The sequence below is a fragment of the Bombus pascuorum genome, chromosome 2 (assembly GCF_905332965.1).
Source record: "Bombus pascuorum chromosome 2, iyBomPasc1.1, whole genome shotgun sequence".
Lineage (NCBI taxonomy): Eukaryota > Metazoa > Arthropoda > Insecta > Hymenoptera > Apidae > Bombus > Bombus pascuorum.
In genome coordinates, this window is record NC_083489.1 from 3,992,806 (window position 1) to 4,010,805 (window position 18,000).

The following is an 18,000-nucleotide window of genomic DNA, read 5'->3' on the forward strand; positions in this document are numbered from 1 at the left end:
TCATCTCATTGCATCGCTGTTGTTTCGATGCTGGACAAAGATAGCACAGAGAAATTACTCCTCGAGCATCAATGTGCTCTAGATTTATATGCATTTATGGAACATTTAATGGAATCTTGGTGCAAAAAAGCACAGAATACGCTTGGTCGAACGATTCTCTGTCTAAGCTGCATGTTCTAAATTACATTCATAAACGATGAATTTACATACGTTGAAAGAAATGGTATGGTGTTTTTATTGGTTTCGATTCTAGACGAGAATAGATCATGAAATTTGTAACAACGGTAGATAGGGCAGCATCATAATTTCATGGAAGACGCTAGAAATTCTAAAGCGAACGATGTACGTAGTCTGTTCGCTTTAGATCGTTGCTGTTCTTCTTCGCAACGCTGTTATTTCTATTCCAAATGAAAATAGACTGCGAAATTTCTAATAACGAATGATAACAGTGATAGTCTAAAAATATGAGGAGTTATGAAGTTCTTTGCAACGCTATTGTTTCTATTCTAAACGAAAATGGACCATACAATTTCCGACGATGAAGAATAACAAAGATAAGAAGACAGGAGGAAGTTTGAAACGATCGATTCGCTCTGTTTGTCTTGCATCACTGCTATTCTCCTTTGTAACATTGTTATTTCCATTCTACATGAAAATACACCATGAAATTTCTAATGGCGAAAGATAACAGCGATAATTTGAGAGCACGAGGAATTCTCAAGCTATCGATTTGATCTGCTCGTTTCAGATTGCTATCGCTTTTCTTTGCACCTCCGTTGTTTCGATCCTGAATGCAACTGGGCATAGAAAATTACCCACCAAGAATTTAGATTTATTTCTGATCCTGCCACTTTACTAGCTCCTCAACTATCAGATTCAAAAGATCGGTATTCCAATACTGTTAAATATAGAGCGATTAATAAGAGCAATTATCGACAGAAATATCGATTGCTTCAACGATTTGTATATACGAATAAGATACGAATAATTATAGCAATAAATATCAAGTTATCACATAATAATTACCAAGTTATCAATTACAGTGTCCAAACCTATTTACTTTATTCCGCTTGAACTCTTTTGAAACCTGTTTAACCAGAATCGCTAGATTATGTACAAAATTCTATTACAGTATTTTCATTATAGCTCAGCCTACTTCTAAATTAATTCAACCTTATTTCAACCAACTTCTGTGATCATGTACTTTGTTATACGCTAACGGTTAGAGTTTCCTTCGATTGATAATCACTTGTATCAGTCACTATCGCTTCTTTACAACCACGCAGCGACTACTTCCAATTACTATCGTCTGAATTTTTCTTTTCCTAATCGAATTAATGTTACCTTACGAAAGGAAGTTGATAGTGCGATCAAATGCGTTGCAACGCCGTTGTAGCCATTCTTCAATCGTAACGGTGGTAGACGCAGCGTCCGGATGCTCAAAGATCGATCTATATATCGAACAGCCACCATAAACAATCTTTCACGTATGTTCTCCGCAACGTATAAATGATAAAACAATTCCATAGCCGAACTAATAATACGTGTTCGATACAGAAATTGATCCATAAAGCCTCACGACCGTCTTATTACCGCGTACGGAAGATTATTAAGCACCGCTTAAAATTATTAAACGCCAAGAAGAAAGACCATCGAACGAATTCTCGGCCGTTATCATTTGCTCGCGCCATCGTGGCTGGCACCGAGTGCGTTCGAACGTTTATAAATCCAATCGTGCACTCCAGGAGATATTCTTGCCTCCTTGTGTTCGTCTCCGTACGCGTACCGGCACCACAGAAAATTGATGCGACGCAATTTAGATTCGATTTGTAGCCGGTGCGTGTATCGCGGTTAATCCGATCGAGGGAGTCCTGGTTTAATGTTAATTAAATAGGAGAAAAACGAACCGAACGGCCACACACGAGTCATAATCGCTTGCTTGCCCCCGCGGTCGCGCCCGTCCCCTGATGAACTCGAAGATTACTTACATCGGCGCCACCCACTTGCTCCTCGCAACTATAAGACGCTGTGTTAAGAGTCTTCGCGTTGTCGCTTCTTCCGGTATGTACACTCTTAGTCATAATTCACTGGGTACTTGATACTTTTATTAGAGGCTAAGAATGTTCGTGTAACTTTCACAGTGTCGAAACGACGACATGTTTTGTTATTGGCTTAAAGTATTTGATCTTTGTTGCGTTTGATAATATTGTTCAACATTTAACGATTGTTAGTTTGTATACTGATTTTAAAAAGATCACGTTAAAAATGTCTGTTAATCTAATTGACATGAATTTTCTCTATTAAATGGCTTTGAATCGATTGAATCGCAAATTAATTAACTGTACTTTTTTAAATCCCCCAATTTCATCATTCAAGTAGACGATCAACGTTCAATTTTTAACAAACAGATAGCTTGCCTGCATAGATTCGTTTGTGATACAAATAACAGTAAATTCTTACATAAATGTAAAAAAAATTATGTTTGTACTATTCTTCTCTATTTTCCAATTTATATAAGTAATTCGCTTCCGATATATGTTTGATATCAAACACAAAACTAAGCAAAACTAAACTCGGACAAAATCTCTTCGTCAATGAAATTTCTTCCAAACGAATCTGTTTCAAAATCGACCAAATGATACAATTAAAAACCAACGAGTAACCGAAAATCGTTCGCAAAAAAATCTCCTTCTGATTTCTAGATAACGAAATTGTCGAAATCGTGAGACGTACGCCGGTATCTTAGCTGTGATAATGAGACGAAATCGCGAGAGCAGGAAATAGTCGGTGATCGTTGAAGTACACAGCTTCGAGGGTACACGGAGAAAGGTGTTTGCGGACAACCTTGGTGGGCCCCGAAGAACGGGGGCCCCGCATTGTTGGTAGGTGTACCGCCTGTCGCTGGCCTCTGATTCATTGCCGCGCCTTGCAATTCATCATTCTACTTCTCGTGTCCTAGCGTCGTTCTGCCCTTTCTTCCTCCCTATTCTTCCTCCGTGCTTCTCTTTTCTCCCTTCTTGTTCTTTCCAACGGGCAACCCGCTGCTGGCACCAATGGTAATCACCGGTTACTTTTTCGTGAAACATTTCATTTTCTTAATTATTCAAATGTTAGATAACATCGTCGAACGTGAAAGTACTGAGTGGAAAATAATGTGTATAATTATTTGTTACTTTATTCTACTTTCTTTTTTATTTTGTTATTGAAAGATGTGTACGCCGTAATATACTTTTAAATGGCGGGTTGAATGGAAATGTTGTGCAGATGCATCTCTTTTCAAAAGAAGAGATAAATACAGGAAACGGTAAGTAAGACGTTTGATTGTATAGAGAATCTTCTGCAAATTTCCAAACCTTTATGAATATTTATTTACGCATAGTAATATGCTTTGATGTTTGACTATAGTATGCTTTGATGTTTAATTTTAGCTACACTTATTTTCCCACTTGTACTACTTCTCCTCCGACTTTCTCAAATAGAACTCTTAATTTATCATGTGGACGTTTTATATACGTATCTCGAGAGGTTCACATTTAGCAATCGAGTTCAGGATCGAAGAATTACGTTTGATTGTTCATATATTATGTAAACCGCTTGAAATTACAACATATTCGTTATAATGACGATATATTATATTATTGGCTTATTGATTGTCGAATTGATATTACCTTGAGTGTATTAGCTACGTGTTATTTAATGATCATTAAGGAGTTGTCACGATATTTATATATATATATTTTGAAGATGCAATAGTTCTAAAGCTAGAATAAAATAGATATCTGCAACTCTGATACAATAAATCTTCGTTTCAACGTAGTCCAAGACTTTCTACCCAAAGCAAACGTCGATTCTCGATACTTTTACTATCAACCATTCCGTATCGGGTGGGAAAATTTCTTCATTAACTTCTTCCACGTGCAAGTTTCACCAGATGTCTTCTCATTAACGACGATCGGTCGAGACAAATGCAGAAGATTCCAAGGGTAAATGCACGCTGTGAATTCTCGCGCGAGAGAGAGAAAGAGAGAGAGAGAGAGAGGAGGGGTTGAAAGAAGAAAAAAAGGATTCTTTATCATGATATGAGAAGACTAATAACGAGAGGCAGAAGAGGATCGTAAAATCGAATAACGTTGGGATCGTGCGTCGATCGCCGAAGTTGACCAGCCTAGCTCTTCTAGACAAAAAGATAAAAACTGGCAAAATTAACGAGGAGGTCGTAATATGTCGGTAACAGCGTGCAATTAGAATGTGATTAAATGGTGGCGAGATAACAGCGAACGAAGGTAACCTTAACGGTATAACGGGGACCAGTGGAGTGGAGAGTGGTTTCTCGTTGAATTTCTTGGATTCATGATCGAGATAGGAGGTGCACAGCCTCGTGGACGTTCATTCCTTTTCGTGGATCCCTTTAACTGATAACGATCCATCGTGAGGTCCCTCGGGGTTCCTGCTCGTACTATGCCTAGGTATCTTTGAAATCGCGAGAAGTGCGATTCGTTACGATTGCTGAACTACCGTCTACTAAATGCTGTAATTACCATCGTTTAATGGCCCATCGAGGTAAATATACGTCTCACGGCGCGGGGAAAGGTCATACATATCTCATAGCGCGATTAGCCGCGGCTGTGAATAAATCTGTGCATCGAGAAGGGAAAAAAAGCGGCGAAACCGGCGTCAGGAGAGGTTGGAATGCGTCTTTCGAATATACGTGCGAACCATTAAGGAGTTACAACGGTATAGATCGTATCTGGCCGCCATTTAGGATCTGGTTACGTTCAAAGACAGTTTTACAGGGAACGATAAGGTGATACGTAAAGAAGGTAGAGTTTATTCTCGACGCGGAATGAAATCGTTGTTACTCCAATGATAGGTTCCGTGCTGGATCATTGCGTTCGGTGTGTATTATTCGACTAATCGATGTACTTGCGGGTTCTTTGGTAAATTTATTTTCTGTACACTGTAATCGTTGCTTTAATACGTGAAAGTTTCGAAAAGTTCAAAGTTAAAGCAATGCAACTTCGGTGTATATTATTTTCTGTATTATGTACCTATACTGCCATTCGAATGTGTTAAGACGTCTCCTATCGTTAATGAAACCTTGGCATTTGATGTAAATTGAGAATTTTGTATTACACATATGTTTTAATAAAATCACTACTGCAATTTTGTTAGATAAATAATATTTCTTGGTCTCTTTATTGTTTGCTTAACTTCTTCAATTTTTGTAACTAATTTAAGAATTGCTCTAAGATTTTTTAACGGGGGCATGTGTCGAGGAACAACTATGACTTTAATTTTTCATGTGAAAGTTACAAATATTATTTTACAATAGTTAGAGTAAGAATGTTGAGCAAATGTAGAGTAAAACATATATGTATATCCTTCGGTATTATTCGCTCTCGTTACTGTTGATGTTATTAGATGTATGTGAATACAAAGGAACGCGTAGATAAATTGTAAGGTAGAAAATATATTTTAAATACTGAAGAGTAAATACAAATCGGAATATAATTGAGTCCAGATCCGCACGCTAGCAGTGTTACCCTATGACTGAAAACTCTGAAGCCAACGTTGCCTGTGTACTGTTTATGGTCTGCCTTCGACCCAGTCTTTTGTCCATACGCTGTCCATAAAAGACCAGATGTAGAGTTTTCTTAGAAGCGATGACCACTTCAACAGTTTCAAATAAAAATAACGATCAGTCGATCTATTTTATACCAACCACATATCCAACCGGTGTCCTTTATTAAAATTTTCCTTTAGTAGTCATTTCCGCAATCTTTCCCGGTGGCGTTATTTTTCCGCAGACACAAAAAGTTGGGAAAACTTTTACGAAAGCCATGCTTCACACCACAACAGAACCGAGGATTAAGCAACGGAAACTTCGTGAGCATGGATTAAAACTGCTAAAATTAATTCGCGTAATTGCGGTGGAAGCGATGCTGCTTGGCTGCACCCAAATCTTTCGTTTTCTGGAATCGAAGGGATTTCCTCTTCGCTAGCTACAAGAATGTTCCAACAGGAAACTCTTTCTGTAGAAACAAGTTTTAAATGTACTGAAGTAGCTACAAGTTTGAAAGTATATCGTTGGATTAACGATATCTTTTAAGCTTTTGTTTGGATCGCCAGCTAATTTGCTAGAATACGTTGTAGTATTTTGTTACGAACTGTACAAGTTGTATCGTGTGCTTTCGAAGAATTTTAGTACTATATATATAATAGTGTAGTATCGTAACTAGTATAATTATTTTATTAATGATAAATAGATTAAACAGATGTTAATTGAACAGAAAACAAGGGTTATTAAATATGAACTAGTCGCAGCAAACGTATAATAATTAACACAACTAAGTAATTAATTCATAATTCTCGTCAACACAATCCGCACTCTCTGACTTCTCAACTCGTACTGCTGTTAATTCGTTTATTGTCCCGTAGCAACCTCTTGTCTTTTGTCTTAGCCTCACTACGTACATGCTCGGCAACCCCTTGTTTATAATCCACACAACACCCCCCCCGCCCCTCGTCCATGATATTATAATAGCATATATATACCTGTATTTATAAAAATATTACGATTGGCGATATGTAGAATAAAATTCCTAGTCATTTAAGCGGTATCTACATCTGTTATACTTCACTTCAATTTTATCGTTAAACCTAAATAAGGATACCTTGCTTTATTATCGACACATAAGATTCTCGATTAGAATAATGAAGAGTGGTGTGATCGTATCGTTGGTTAAGAACTGTACGCATTTAAAATTTAAGTTATTCAAGCAATATCGAAATCGTATGAATAATTATGAGCGATAGCGTACGTAATATATTATTTGAATCTGAATTTTATAATTTTTCTTTTTTAATCTTCTCCTGCAGTCAATATTAGGGAATAAGTGTAAATCTATATTTTCAGTGTATTTATAATGCAATTAGGTGTATCTGTAACATACTTTGAACTTTATTAATTATTAAAATATAAAATTTATCACAATGATGTCTATAGTTTCTCGGCAACTCTTGTCGGTTATATTCTGATACGTATTTCCATCTCTTTCTTAACTCTTACTTTTTACAAAACAATTTCAAGCTTTACCAATAACATACGTAATTTCTGCACATAATTCTCAGATGCAACTAATACACTAATTTCTTTGTAACTACTAATTTATACCTCGAGCAATCGCGAAGTGCAATTTCAAAATAATGAATATTAAAATAATATCTTGTACAAGGTTTCCGTCTGGTTCGTCTTTACGGTAGTCACGTTGAATTCTTTATTACATTAAAGCAAGCGAACGGGCTTCTGCTTTCCGGTTTTTGTTCTCCTCAGCTGACGACGCTCGAGGAGTCTCTACGACTTGGGTAAACTCCTATCTGTCGCTTCGCATTAATTAATTAACGTTCTCTTAATTGAATCACTCCGCGAAACAACGTCGCATTAACTCAATCGTCCCTCGCGGATACTCTCACTCAAGTGAGCCGACGACATTTCATTTGCTTTTCACTCATGATTCCTTACCAGTTGTTTCCATTCCGGGAGAGCGTCGAGTGGATTTTCATTAGAGACGAGTATCGTACCTTCGTATACACCTTGATTAGATTCGAGATAATGCACAGTGCGTCATTTGAGTGACGATTCGGGACAAAAATCAAAATTCTCTGACCATGTTCGCCACGTTTGCAGATCAGGTTCGCACGTTCGCGGACTAGGTTTGCATGTTTCCAAGCTACGTTCTCATGATCCACAGTATGGCATTTGAATAATGATAAAAAATGCGTTTAACGTGCAGTTTTCCCGAAACTCGATAAAAAGTGTATTTGTCAAATCCTTGCTAGTACTATTGCTTGCTCTTACTATTCCTGGCATAGTTTAACTATCTTGAATATTTATTTCTTCGTATAACCACACAGGGTAACGTTCAAGTAAATAGCGCCGATGTCGGGACCATTTTTTCCATTTGTCGTAAGACAAATTAATTAATTAAAATTAATTAATTAATTTAAAATTAATTCTCTATCGATAGATATCATATTTTGTATATATTAAATATTATCATGATGATATCGAATAATAAAATCAAAATTAAACGACGATTATTTCGATTTTTGTCCACTTCATGCCACTGTGTGCAACGTTTAAAATTTTACTGACAAACGCGGTAAAGCAAAAATTTCACATTTGAACTTTGTAAAGCAAATGGAAATTGTGTGAAAATTTCCAAACGAAAGAGTGATAAGTAAAAATATGTATATATACGTATATATTGATTTATATTGCGAAAATTAGATATCGAATTTAGGCATGACTTATTTATTTGAACATTTGCTATAAAAAATTTTATGAATATATCACGTATTTTATACAAAACAGATCTAAATTTCAGTAGCATTGTAATGAGACGCGACTATCGAGAATATATCGGTAAAGTTTGAAACCAATGCGAAATTGTACATGGAAGTTACGAGATATTTATTATCGCATACAAAAATATTTCAACGATCGATTATCCGGTGTATAATATTAATAAGCCTCAACAGATTTAATAAGATGATCTTTATATTATTTAAAACGATTATTCAACTGTATTGAACGTATGTAAATATGTTTGCAGTAAATGTCTCTTAGCTTCTGTACACTACCGAACTTTTTATCAATATAATCACGACGATCGTGTCTCCTTACACTACTAAGAAATTGATTCAGTTCAAATTGAGAGAAATTTCACAAAATTCGCGTTTATTCTATTATAAGAATACAAGAGACTTGTAGTTTCTCAATATAAAAATATTCCTCTTATTCTTACCATTATCTTAACGTACAATTATACTACAAATACAACTAAATTCAACTTCAATTCCACGATGATATCGAAACGCATGTTTCGTTCAACAAAATTAAAAGGACAGCACGATATGAAAATCGACGTTGTCCTCGAGAAAATTTCTAGAAAATAGCCTTACAGCTCGCGAAAGCCAGTGCCGCGGCGGCGAAGCGAAATCACATTACACGGAAACGGGTGGCGTTTCTCTCCAAGAAGCAACGTCAACAACCGGTAAGAAAAACCGTCGCCGTCTCAACGATCATTCCACGACTCCGACAAGTCGGTACGACCGTCCTCGGCAACATTTTGCAATTTGTATCTATCCGTTGCTCGCCCTCGAAGAATCTGCGAAAGAAAGCATCAAGGGGAGAAACGAAAGCAAAAGGCTAGAAACCGAGCCGAGAGACGACTGTTCGCAGGAGAGAGGTGCAGATGCGCGCGAAACATGAATTATTCCTGGCGACGTGCTGTCCAGAAACCGCGGGGATCCTGTTTCCCACGATTCATAACGCGTTATCAATAATTAATCGCGTTTGAGGAACACAAAAGCTCGGCGAGGACAAGGCCAGAAACCGACGCGGTTGTTTCTCGCACAAAGACGAGAGAAACCGCGTTCTACGGAACCTTCAGGTTGTGTGGAAGCGCAAAGGCGATCTTATTCCTGGAAAATCAACTTCCCCGTAGTCACTCCCATAAATCTCCGCCGATGACAGATCAGTATGCGATCCTCGTTATCGATGCGCGCGCCGATTTTGCCGATACACGCGTCTCAGACGAGCTGGACTTTCGATCCTTTCGAGAGATTCTGTCGTTGCTTGAGAGACCCGATCGCGAACGTGGAATAATGTTTGGTGAAGATGTTTAGCGATTGTTCCGGCACGACGAGCATTCCTTTGCAGAAAACGATCGGCGTTTCGCGTAAATGCGAGTGCCGGTCGCTCGTGTGAAATTTAACCCTTCGTGGTCTGGTATGTCTGTCCTCGGCTACCGAAACGTTTTTACTCTTCAAGTTGGACGTGTATTCGTAGTCACCGAAGCAAGGAATCAGCTCTAGGAAATAGGATTTTTAATAAGACTTTATGAGTTAGCGTGGTTAGGAAATTTTGCTCCTGAAAATATTTAGCAAGAGATAGTTTTATATAGTAAAAAGAAAGTTAGGAAAAAACGGATACCGTGAAATGTAAAGTAACGACGATGAATTTTACTTTTATTCTTCGGATGTTTCCTCTTATTACAGTAAGTTCAACAATCGTATTTCGTTAGAATGCTACTGAGATTACAAAATCTTTCGTATAACACATACATTGATATATATATTCATAGAAGATTTTTGAAACGCTCGAATGCTTAATGAGCTATTGCAAATACGTGAGGTGTACTGATCTGAGTTTCGTTTCGGAAAAGCGATCGATTTCAATGATTCGTATCCGATGAAGATTGGTCTAACGGGAGATGCTGCTGTGGATTTACCTGGTTGGAGGATTGCGGCGAGCGTGGGTGTCGAATAAATACTTTCGTCGTTGCGTAGTGCAGGAATATTTGCGGATATTGTAAACACGATGATATGATGTTTTGCAACGTTGTAAGAGGATGTTGCTGTATGTGGAACAACATTGCTGATATTTAATAAATGATTCTATTTCATGGGGATTTATGGTAGCAGGAATGTTGCGAGAGAACCTTTTAAAGATAGGAGTCGATGTTGAGAAAAGGTGAGATAATGTCAAGGAAAGATGTTTAACAGGCAATTTCACTTATGTAATAATATTAAACTAAGCGTGTATGGTATGTAACTAAGTGTCGAGGATGAGTATAACTGAATAAATAAGGTATGCTAAGAAACAGTTACTAAATCAGTTATGACTAAAAAGATATGAAATAGAGAAAGAATTCTTGTTTATTACTAACGTAAATTATTATGTAGCTTCTGCCGTTCAACATTATCGTAGACTTCTAACGAAGAATCAATTTACGATTATTTCCGTTTATTTATATTTCACGTAGCTATTTTAAAAGCGCTTTCTTAACTCTGGTCTCAAATCTTCCTTAAAATTCATTCAGCGATATTTTACAGTGTGAGATTTATTCTCTTTCAACCTTCATTGTCGACTATAGATATTTTATCTATCTATAAACACAGATACTAATTCATCATAAATTGTACAATAATTTTGTGCCTATTAATACGAGATAACAAAGTAAATTCGAAACATTAACGTAGATACTTTTCATCTGCGTCTTTTGAAATATAAACAAATAAAACATTATTTCTTCCCTGTAAAATTCATTTAATCATCCATATAAATAGATGATTTTTAATAAATTATAATACTTCAATATTATCAGAAATATTTTAACATAAATGTTTTTCTGTTGCAGGTAAGAGTTCCGGAAGTACAACAAGGAAAAAGCATGGAAGTTCGTATAATAATCTTGTTATTCGACCGGCGTAGATTATACATTATAGATAGAAATTGATATGCAGATTCTTTCCCATCGATTCTAAACTAGTTTCTCGACATTCCGGATATTTATAAACACATGTGTACTCAAAATAACGACATTTAATAAAAACATCTCATAAAATATACCGCAGTCGCAACAACAAGGCATACGGTAAGCACGGATCAGGCTCGGTAAATCTTGACGAATTGCCGGATTACTACACTATTCTTTTTTTCATAAATTCTCCAAAAAATTGATGTTGAATACGCTTCAGTGCATAACGTTTACCACACGATCTTTACGAGCTTACCTCAGGCTTTAAATCCCCGAAAAAGCTCACTTCCTTTCTTAAAATAAAATCAAGTATAGAATCACATTCGTACGTACACACACAGGCAATTTGAATATAAGATCACAATAGATTTCTAAACAGATTCCAAAGACATGTTCACTCTTTTCCTTGAAATAAAATGAGAACGAATCAGGATTGTATGCGCATATAGAAAATTGAATATGAAATGAAAATATATCGTTATTTTTTGGCTATTTATAAAAGTTTCGTTTGTAAATGTTTCACGATTGTACGTCACGGGCTGAGCTGCAAAATATTCGCTCTAAACGAGGAAGGTATCATAAGCGTTCGCCGCTTATCGCAGAACGGAATTGTTAACCGGTGCTGACTCGACGCGAGAATCGGCCGTCGATTGGCCGACGCGTTTTTCGCGCATAAATTACCGGTTACCGCGCGCGCCTCGGATAACAAATTTTCAGCACGCTGCACGCGCTCGAATTTTTCCAAGCGCGTTTATCTCGCCGCGAACGATCCCATGATATATTTATGTACCCTGGCCGATGTGTATTTATACGCGGTTCCAGGGGAGCTGCGCGGAGGTTCCCAGGAAAGCAGCTTCACGGAAGCTCGAGCTATTCAACGAAAGGTTATACCCCATGTTTGAACTTCGAACCATGCTAACAAAAAATATCGAGTGAAAAAACAATTTTTTGAGCTGTCCTTTATAGATTTTCATTTTATGTAGTTTGTAGATTTTCTATATGTTTCTAGTAAATCTTTATGATTTGAAATAATATTCTTTTCGTAGTAATGAAAATAAGTAGAATTTGTTGCATCTGATTGTACTGAGTGTAAAAATTACATCGGTTTAAATCTACTCACTGACTATAAAAAGCCAGTAGAACTTGTTTGTTTGGTGACATAAAATTACTTTTTTTACATAATGTCATAATATAGACGAATCGATGTTGTTTCGCGTTTTAAATCCCCTCGTTGAACGAAGACAAACTGCTATCGACACTGATGCCTATTTTCAGACATTTTATGATATCCAATGAATAACACCATAAACATTCGAAGATTACACGAAAAAGGCACGATAGGCATATTTTTATCCGACTTTTTTATTCTAATGTCAACAATTTTTATTGTCCTGTAAAAGTCAAAGATATAACTGTTAGAATAGACGTAAGGTAACGTTAAAGTAAAGACGATAATTTTGATAACACGAGATTAATTAACAACGTAATTCTAAAATTGCCTGCCTATGAAAAATACGCTTACATGTTCTCTCTACACTTTTCAATCATAATCATTCAGATGCAGAATGCTGAGGTATACGTATATCGATCGACAATTTTAATCGATCGTCGTTAATTTGTGCAGATTTCTTCAGTTTTACAGGAGAATATTAGAGAATCTTGCTATGTATGACTCTTTCTCTTAATTCCATGAAAGTGTTGCGCCTGCATCACAAATCTTTTTAATTATTGAATTTCTTTTTATTATTTGCTAGATATAGAAATTATGGATCATGTATTATACATGATCATGCATAGCATCGAAGAAACTAATCAAAGAAAATTGTGGAATATAATTCTACAGGATATTAAGGTATTCTTGCTCCGCAGCTTTCATATGAAAATGTTTCATTTTCTCTTGATCCATTACCATGACACCGTCGAAAACACAAGAAACTTCTTACCTTAAAATTCACCACTCTTTCGCTCTAACCAATTTTCTCTACCTTGATTGTATAAAATCGCGGTTCGCGAGCCGTTCCATCTTCCACGGGTCCAAAATTACAATTACGCGGTCCCCCCATCCGCCACCCAATAAATAACACGTCGGCTCGCCTCGGCCCGATGTAAATCTTGTCGATCGTTAAATCACGCACCGGCGAGATTACGCTTTCGCGAGGATCCCGCGTAATGATCTCTCATTGCTGATATTTCATCGCGTTAAGTACAGCCGGACGTTTATCGCCCGCACGGCCGAACCATTCGCGCGGTGGTCCGTTAATTTCGTTACGAAAATATTCCAGCATCCGACGGGAAATTGCCGGTTCGCGAATAGAGACGCTAGAGACGCTCGTTTCCACGGGAGGGATCGCGATTATTGGCATTCGGCCGCGCGCGTCTCATACCGCGCGTCTGTTTACGAAAATGTCCCTTTCCACGGTTGTTTGACTTCCGGTTGATCAATGGCCGCGCGCATTTTCCACCGGAGCTCGTTAGCCGCATCGGTTCATGCACTTAGAAGGGTATATTTATGGAGAAACGGCGCATCGCCGCGAAAATATGATCGCGCCAGCCGAGTGTTGTTGAATCGACCGCTGCCGGTTTATTGATGTTCCGCGTGCCGTATACTCGCGCGTAAAATGCGCACCGGAACGCGTAACAGCCGATGCTTACAAGATGTCGCGCGTCTGTTACGTGTCAGAGTAATTCCTTCGTAACTGTTCGTTCCTTGGGTTTTTGTTCCTGTCGCACGACTGAGTGAAATAAATGGAGAGCTGAAAATCATACCGCGTAAAGTGCAAGTAAAAAAAGAAGCTTTGTGAATTTTCATTTAGTCGTATGCTTCGCCTATCGAAATTACCATCTCTCTGGTTTCGTATTTAATAAATACATGTTATAATTGTATACTCTGCCGCGATATGTTTTCATAAGAGGAATATTTCGCTGTAATGATGAATATTATTTTGTAAAAATTAGCAGGGGAATAACTAACACGGAGTATTTAGCCGAGGAATAACTAACTGGCATTTTAAAATGCTAAAACTACGCACTACCTTTATATGGTTAAGAGGAATCATATTCGAGGAATACTTAATGCTTTATGCCGATAACATCTTCATATAAATATATGCAACATGTATGAATTTAAATTACGCTTTGATAACAACCAACAGTTTACAATGTATCACAAAGTTAATTAAATTTGCAAATAAAAAAATTTTTTAATACATAATATGTAAGTATCATGACTAGCGCTGCTTTTGAAACCACACGTTATTAAAATGGAGTTTAATATCTGAAACAGTAATTACGTGGAAAGGTAGGTCACTCGCCCAACGTCGCTCACACTTCTAATTAAAATAACCCAGCATCGCGTGCATTTCATTTCATAATGTCCATAAAAATATGCATTCGCAATTCACTTAAACGTTACATTGTACCGTACACGAGTCTCTTTTTACAAAAACATCACCTTTCGCGGTTGACATGGTCAGGCAAAAATATCATGAGGCGCGTATTAACATCGCCGTGGAACACGAAACGTTTAACGATGATAGATACACGAGCATAAACGGGCCAGTCAACTTGCAATGCACATTAACCACGTTGGTAATTACCACGAAGTGTCGTGTATTTCAGTTGATCACGCTGGCATGCAGGATGCAGCGACAGAATAATAATTATATTTTTATCCATTGACCGGTGGGAATAATTAAAAAGTCATATCGGTCACTGCTTTGAGCTATGGATCACCGTTAAGGAAATAAAAGAGATGCGTTCGTGTCCCTGTCTATCGGAGTAATTATCAAAATTAGTCGATTGCGATTAAAGATGTACCCGTTTCTAAACGCTTGTTATGGTTCGTGCTGTTAAAGTGAATATAGCGTAATTTGTTTGATACATCGATGCAACTCTATACGCACTAGTACAATAGCTGTTCAGTGATGATAAGATTAAATGACTTATGCTTTATGACTGCGACTAGTTCATTCTTGCAGTATATTGGAGAAGTTCCAATACCATTGTTTGTATAATCGTTAAGGATAGGAGTGGCAAAGCGATTTAAAGTTATACGACGAGGAATTTTTGAAGCAGATACTAAGCTTTTAGTCGAGGTAATTTCTATTTTTCCTCCGTTAGATTTCTTTCTTTCTTTCCGATATCATTCGTAATTCAATTTGAATTCAATTCTTAAACTTTTTACATTCGATAAGCAACGTTGTACCTACTTTAATACAATTACAATTACAATTTTCCAGCGACCATACTATGCAGGATATTTGAATCAAGAAAGACGACAGACGCGTCAACAAAAGGAACTCTAATTCTTTCCTTGTTAAATTCTAAAATTTCATCTTGAAACCTATGAAGAGGCAACCTCTGTTCTATCGTTCGTAACTTGTGTCTATGTTGCTCGAACGGAAGCCTGCGATTGGATGACGAGGCGTTTTAATAACGCTCGATATCCTCGCTGGAATACGATACACGTCAGCTCCGAGCGGCCGTAATAACTGCAAAACGGGATCGCGGGTACCGATTACGTTCAAATTGCCTGCAAACATTTAATATCGGCAGTGCACACCGCGGCGCGGTAAAAGCGTATCAGCCTCGCGGAAATCGACGATCCTGCGAGAGACGGTGACAGGATCAACGGATGCACCGTCGACAGGATCTCATGCACGTACGTGCACTATGCTGCCCTATCCACGCTATATCTCTATTTCTCTTTCTCTCGTTGCAAAGGCGTGTACACAGCGGTATAATTAGCGATTCGTGCATTTTATTCCCCTAATTACGAGTACATAGAACGCACGCGAATGTTTACACTCGTCTGGTATTACGTTATTCGGGGTAATTACAGGGTGCACGCCATTCCCCATGCATAAATGATGCGACCAGTAGGGATGGTCGGTGGATAAAAGCGATTGCTGCTGCTTGTTTGATCGAGGATGAACGAAGGACTCGTTGTTTCATCTGAATAGAGCAGATTTTCGAGAGGTATACTGATTTTGGGGAGAATGTTCCTGGCGGTGAATGGGCTTTAGGTTTTTGATGTTTGTTTGATAATTGCACGAGTATTCAAATGAAATAATGGACGTGTATGTATGTACTTGATCGAGTGAAATATATTTACAGATTTGCATTAATTTTCATTGCTGACTTTAAATCATTCTTTTTATAACGTGGGTTATATCGAAATCTTATGAAGATAAATTGATTAATAAGTTTCTAGTTAGACCTAACATTCGATGTTAGTAAAATGTCCATATATTTTCAATTGACCGATGCTCGATAGTTACCGCTATTAACCAATGATATATTTTTAGGCAACATTTTTCGAGATATTATTCAAGTTATTTTCAAATAGATACAAACAAATACCTCCGATGGAATAATACAATAAGTACATAATACCATATACTACGATCAGCTACCTAGACCTAACAACAGCAAAAATATTTCTACAGTTCCTAAGCTCGTATTCTTTTCTTATTCCTCTCCTTACCAGACCCAACCAAAGTATCTAAATCCTCGATTTCTAAAAAGCAGTAAATTCATCCACCATCGAACTATATCTCCTTCGAATCAACGGCTAAAAGCACATACCACGATATTCCGTTAAAGCCATCAAGAAATGGCAAAAGCCCTGTCTGTCGAGAGACAAATTCATCCTGGTGAGGCATCTCTCTCTCTTTCTGACAAAACTTCGAAATTACAAGACACACGCTCGTCGCGCAATAATCAGTGCGTACACGGCATACATTACATTCTTGCGTTCCAAGTTGGACACGAGCGCGAGCGCGAACTTAAATGCACGCGCGTGTCCAGTCAGCAAGCAGCTCAGCCGTAATGGCCGATGATTGCCCTTTATTACAGCAACGGTCAAAGCACGGCCCGGAATCCGGTCCACACGGCCCGTACGCGGGCCGAACGCGAACGACGGATTCGTCGGTCCATGAAGATGTGCCCGTTGGTTCTCTACTCGTTATCCGAGGCGTGCGTGTGCCTTCGCTCGAACGCACGCTCTTTTCGACGAAATCAGTCAGCGACACGCGAACCACTCGTTCTAGGGCTCGCGATTGCTCCTCGACGATCGTTTCGAGGAAAAGGCGTTGGTCCTTGGACGATACCTGCTGAATAGATAGAAGCTTTTGATTAATTGGTTTCTTAATGAAACTACGTGAATTCTACGTGCCTGTGGGCAATATCGACGAAATGTAAAAACTGATTTGAATGAAGATTAAGTAGAGAATCGGTGGTAGGATACCGTTTGTTGAGATCTTGTTGGAGATGTAGTTGGAATCTTCAAAGACGATGCTCAAATGCCGTAGATGTCAGAGACGAAGATTGCAGATGAGAACAAAAGATGTTTAGCTAATTTTGGTATTTATACTTGCTATTGTTTGTTACTTGAGTACCGTGACTCTATTCGATAATTTTCATTCGATTTTGTTACGTTTATGACGTTTGTAGATTAGGGGAGCTAAAGGATTTATCTTACGATAGCCTTGAAAGCTAAAATAAATTATTCTACATAGTACTTATAATTTTCGTCGTGGAATATTTCATGGAATTTATATTCTTCGTTACTAAAGAAATTGCTTTGTTCTTCTTGTAGCCCCTTGCATCATTTGCCATTTTAATTGCTCAGATGTACAAGTGAGATACCGTCTTTTTTTACGTCCCTGAGAAGTTT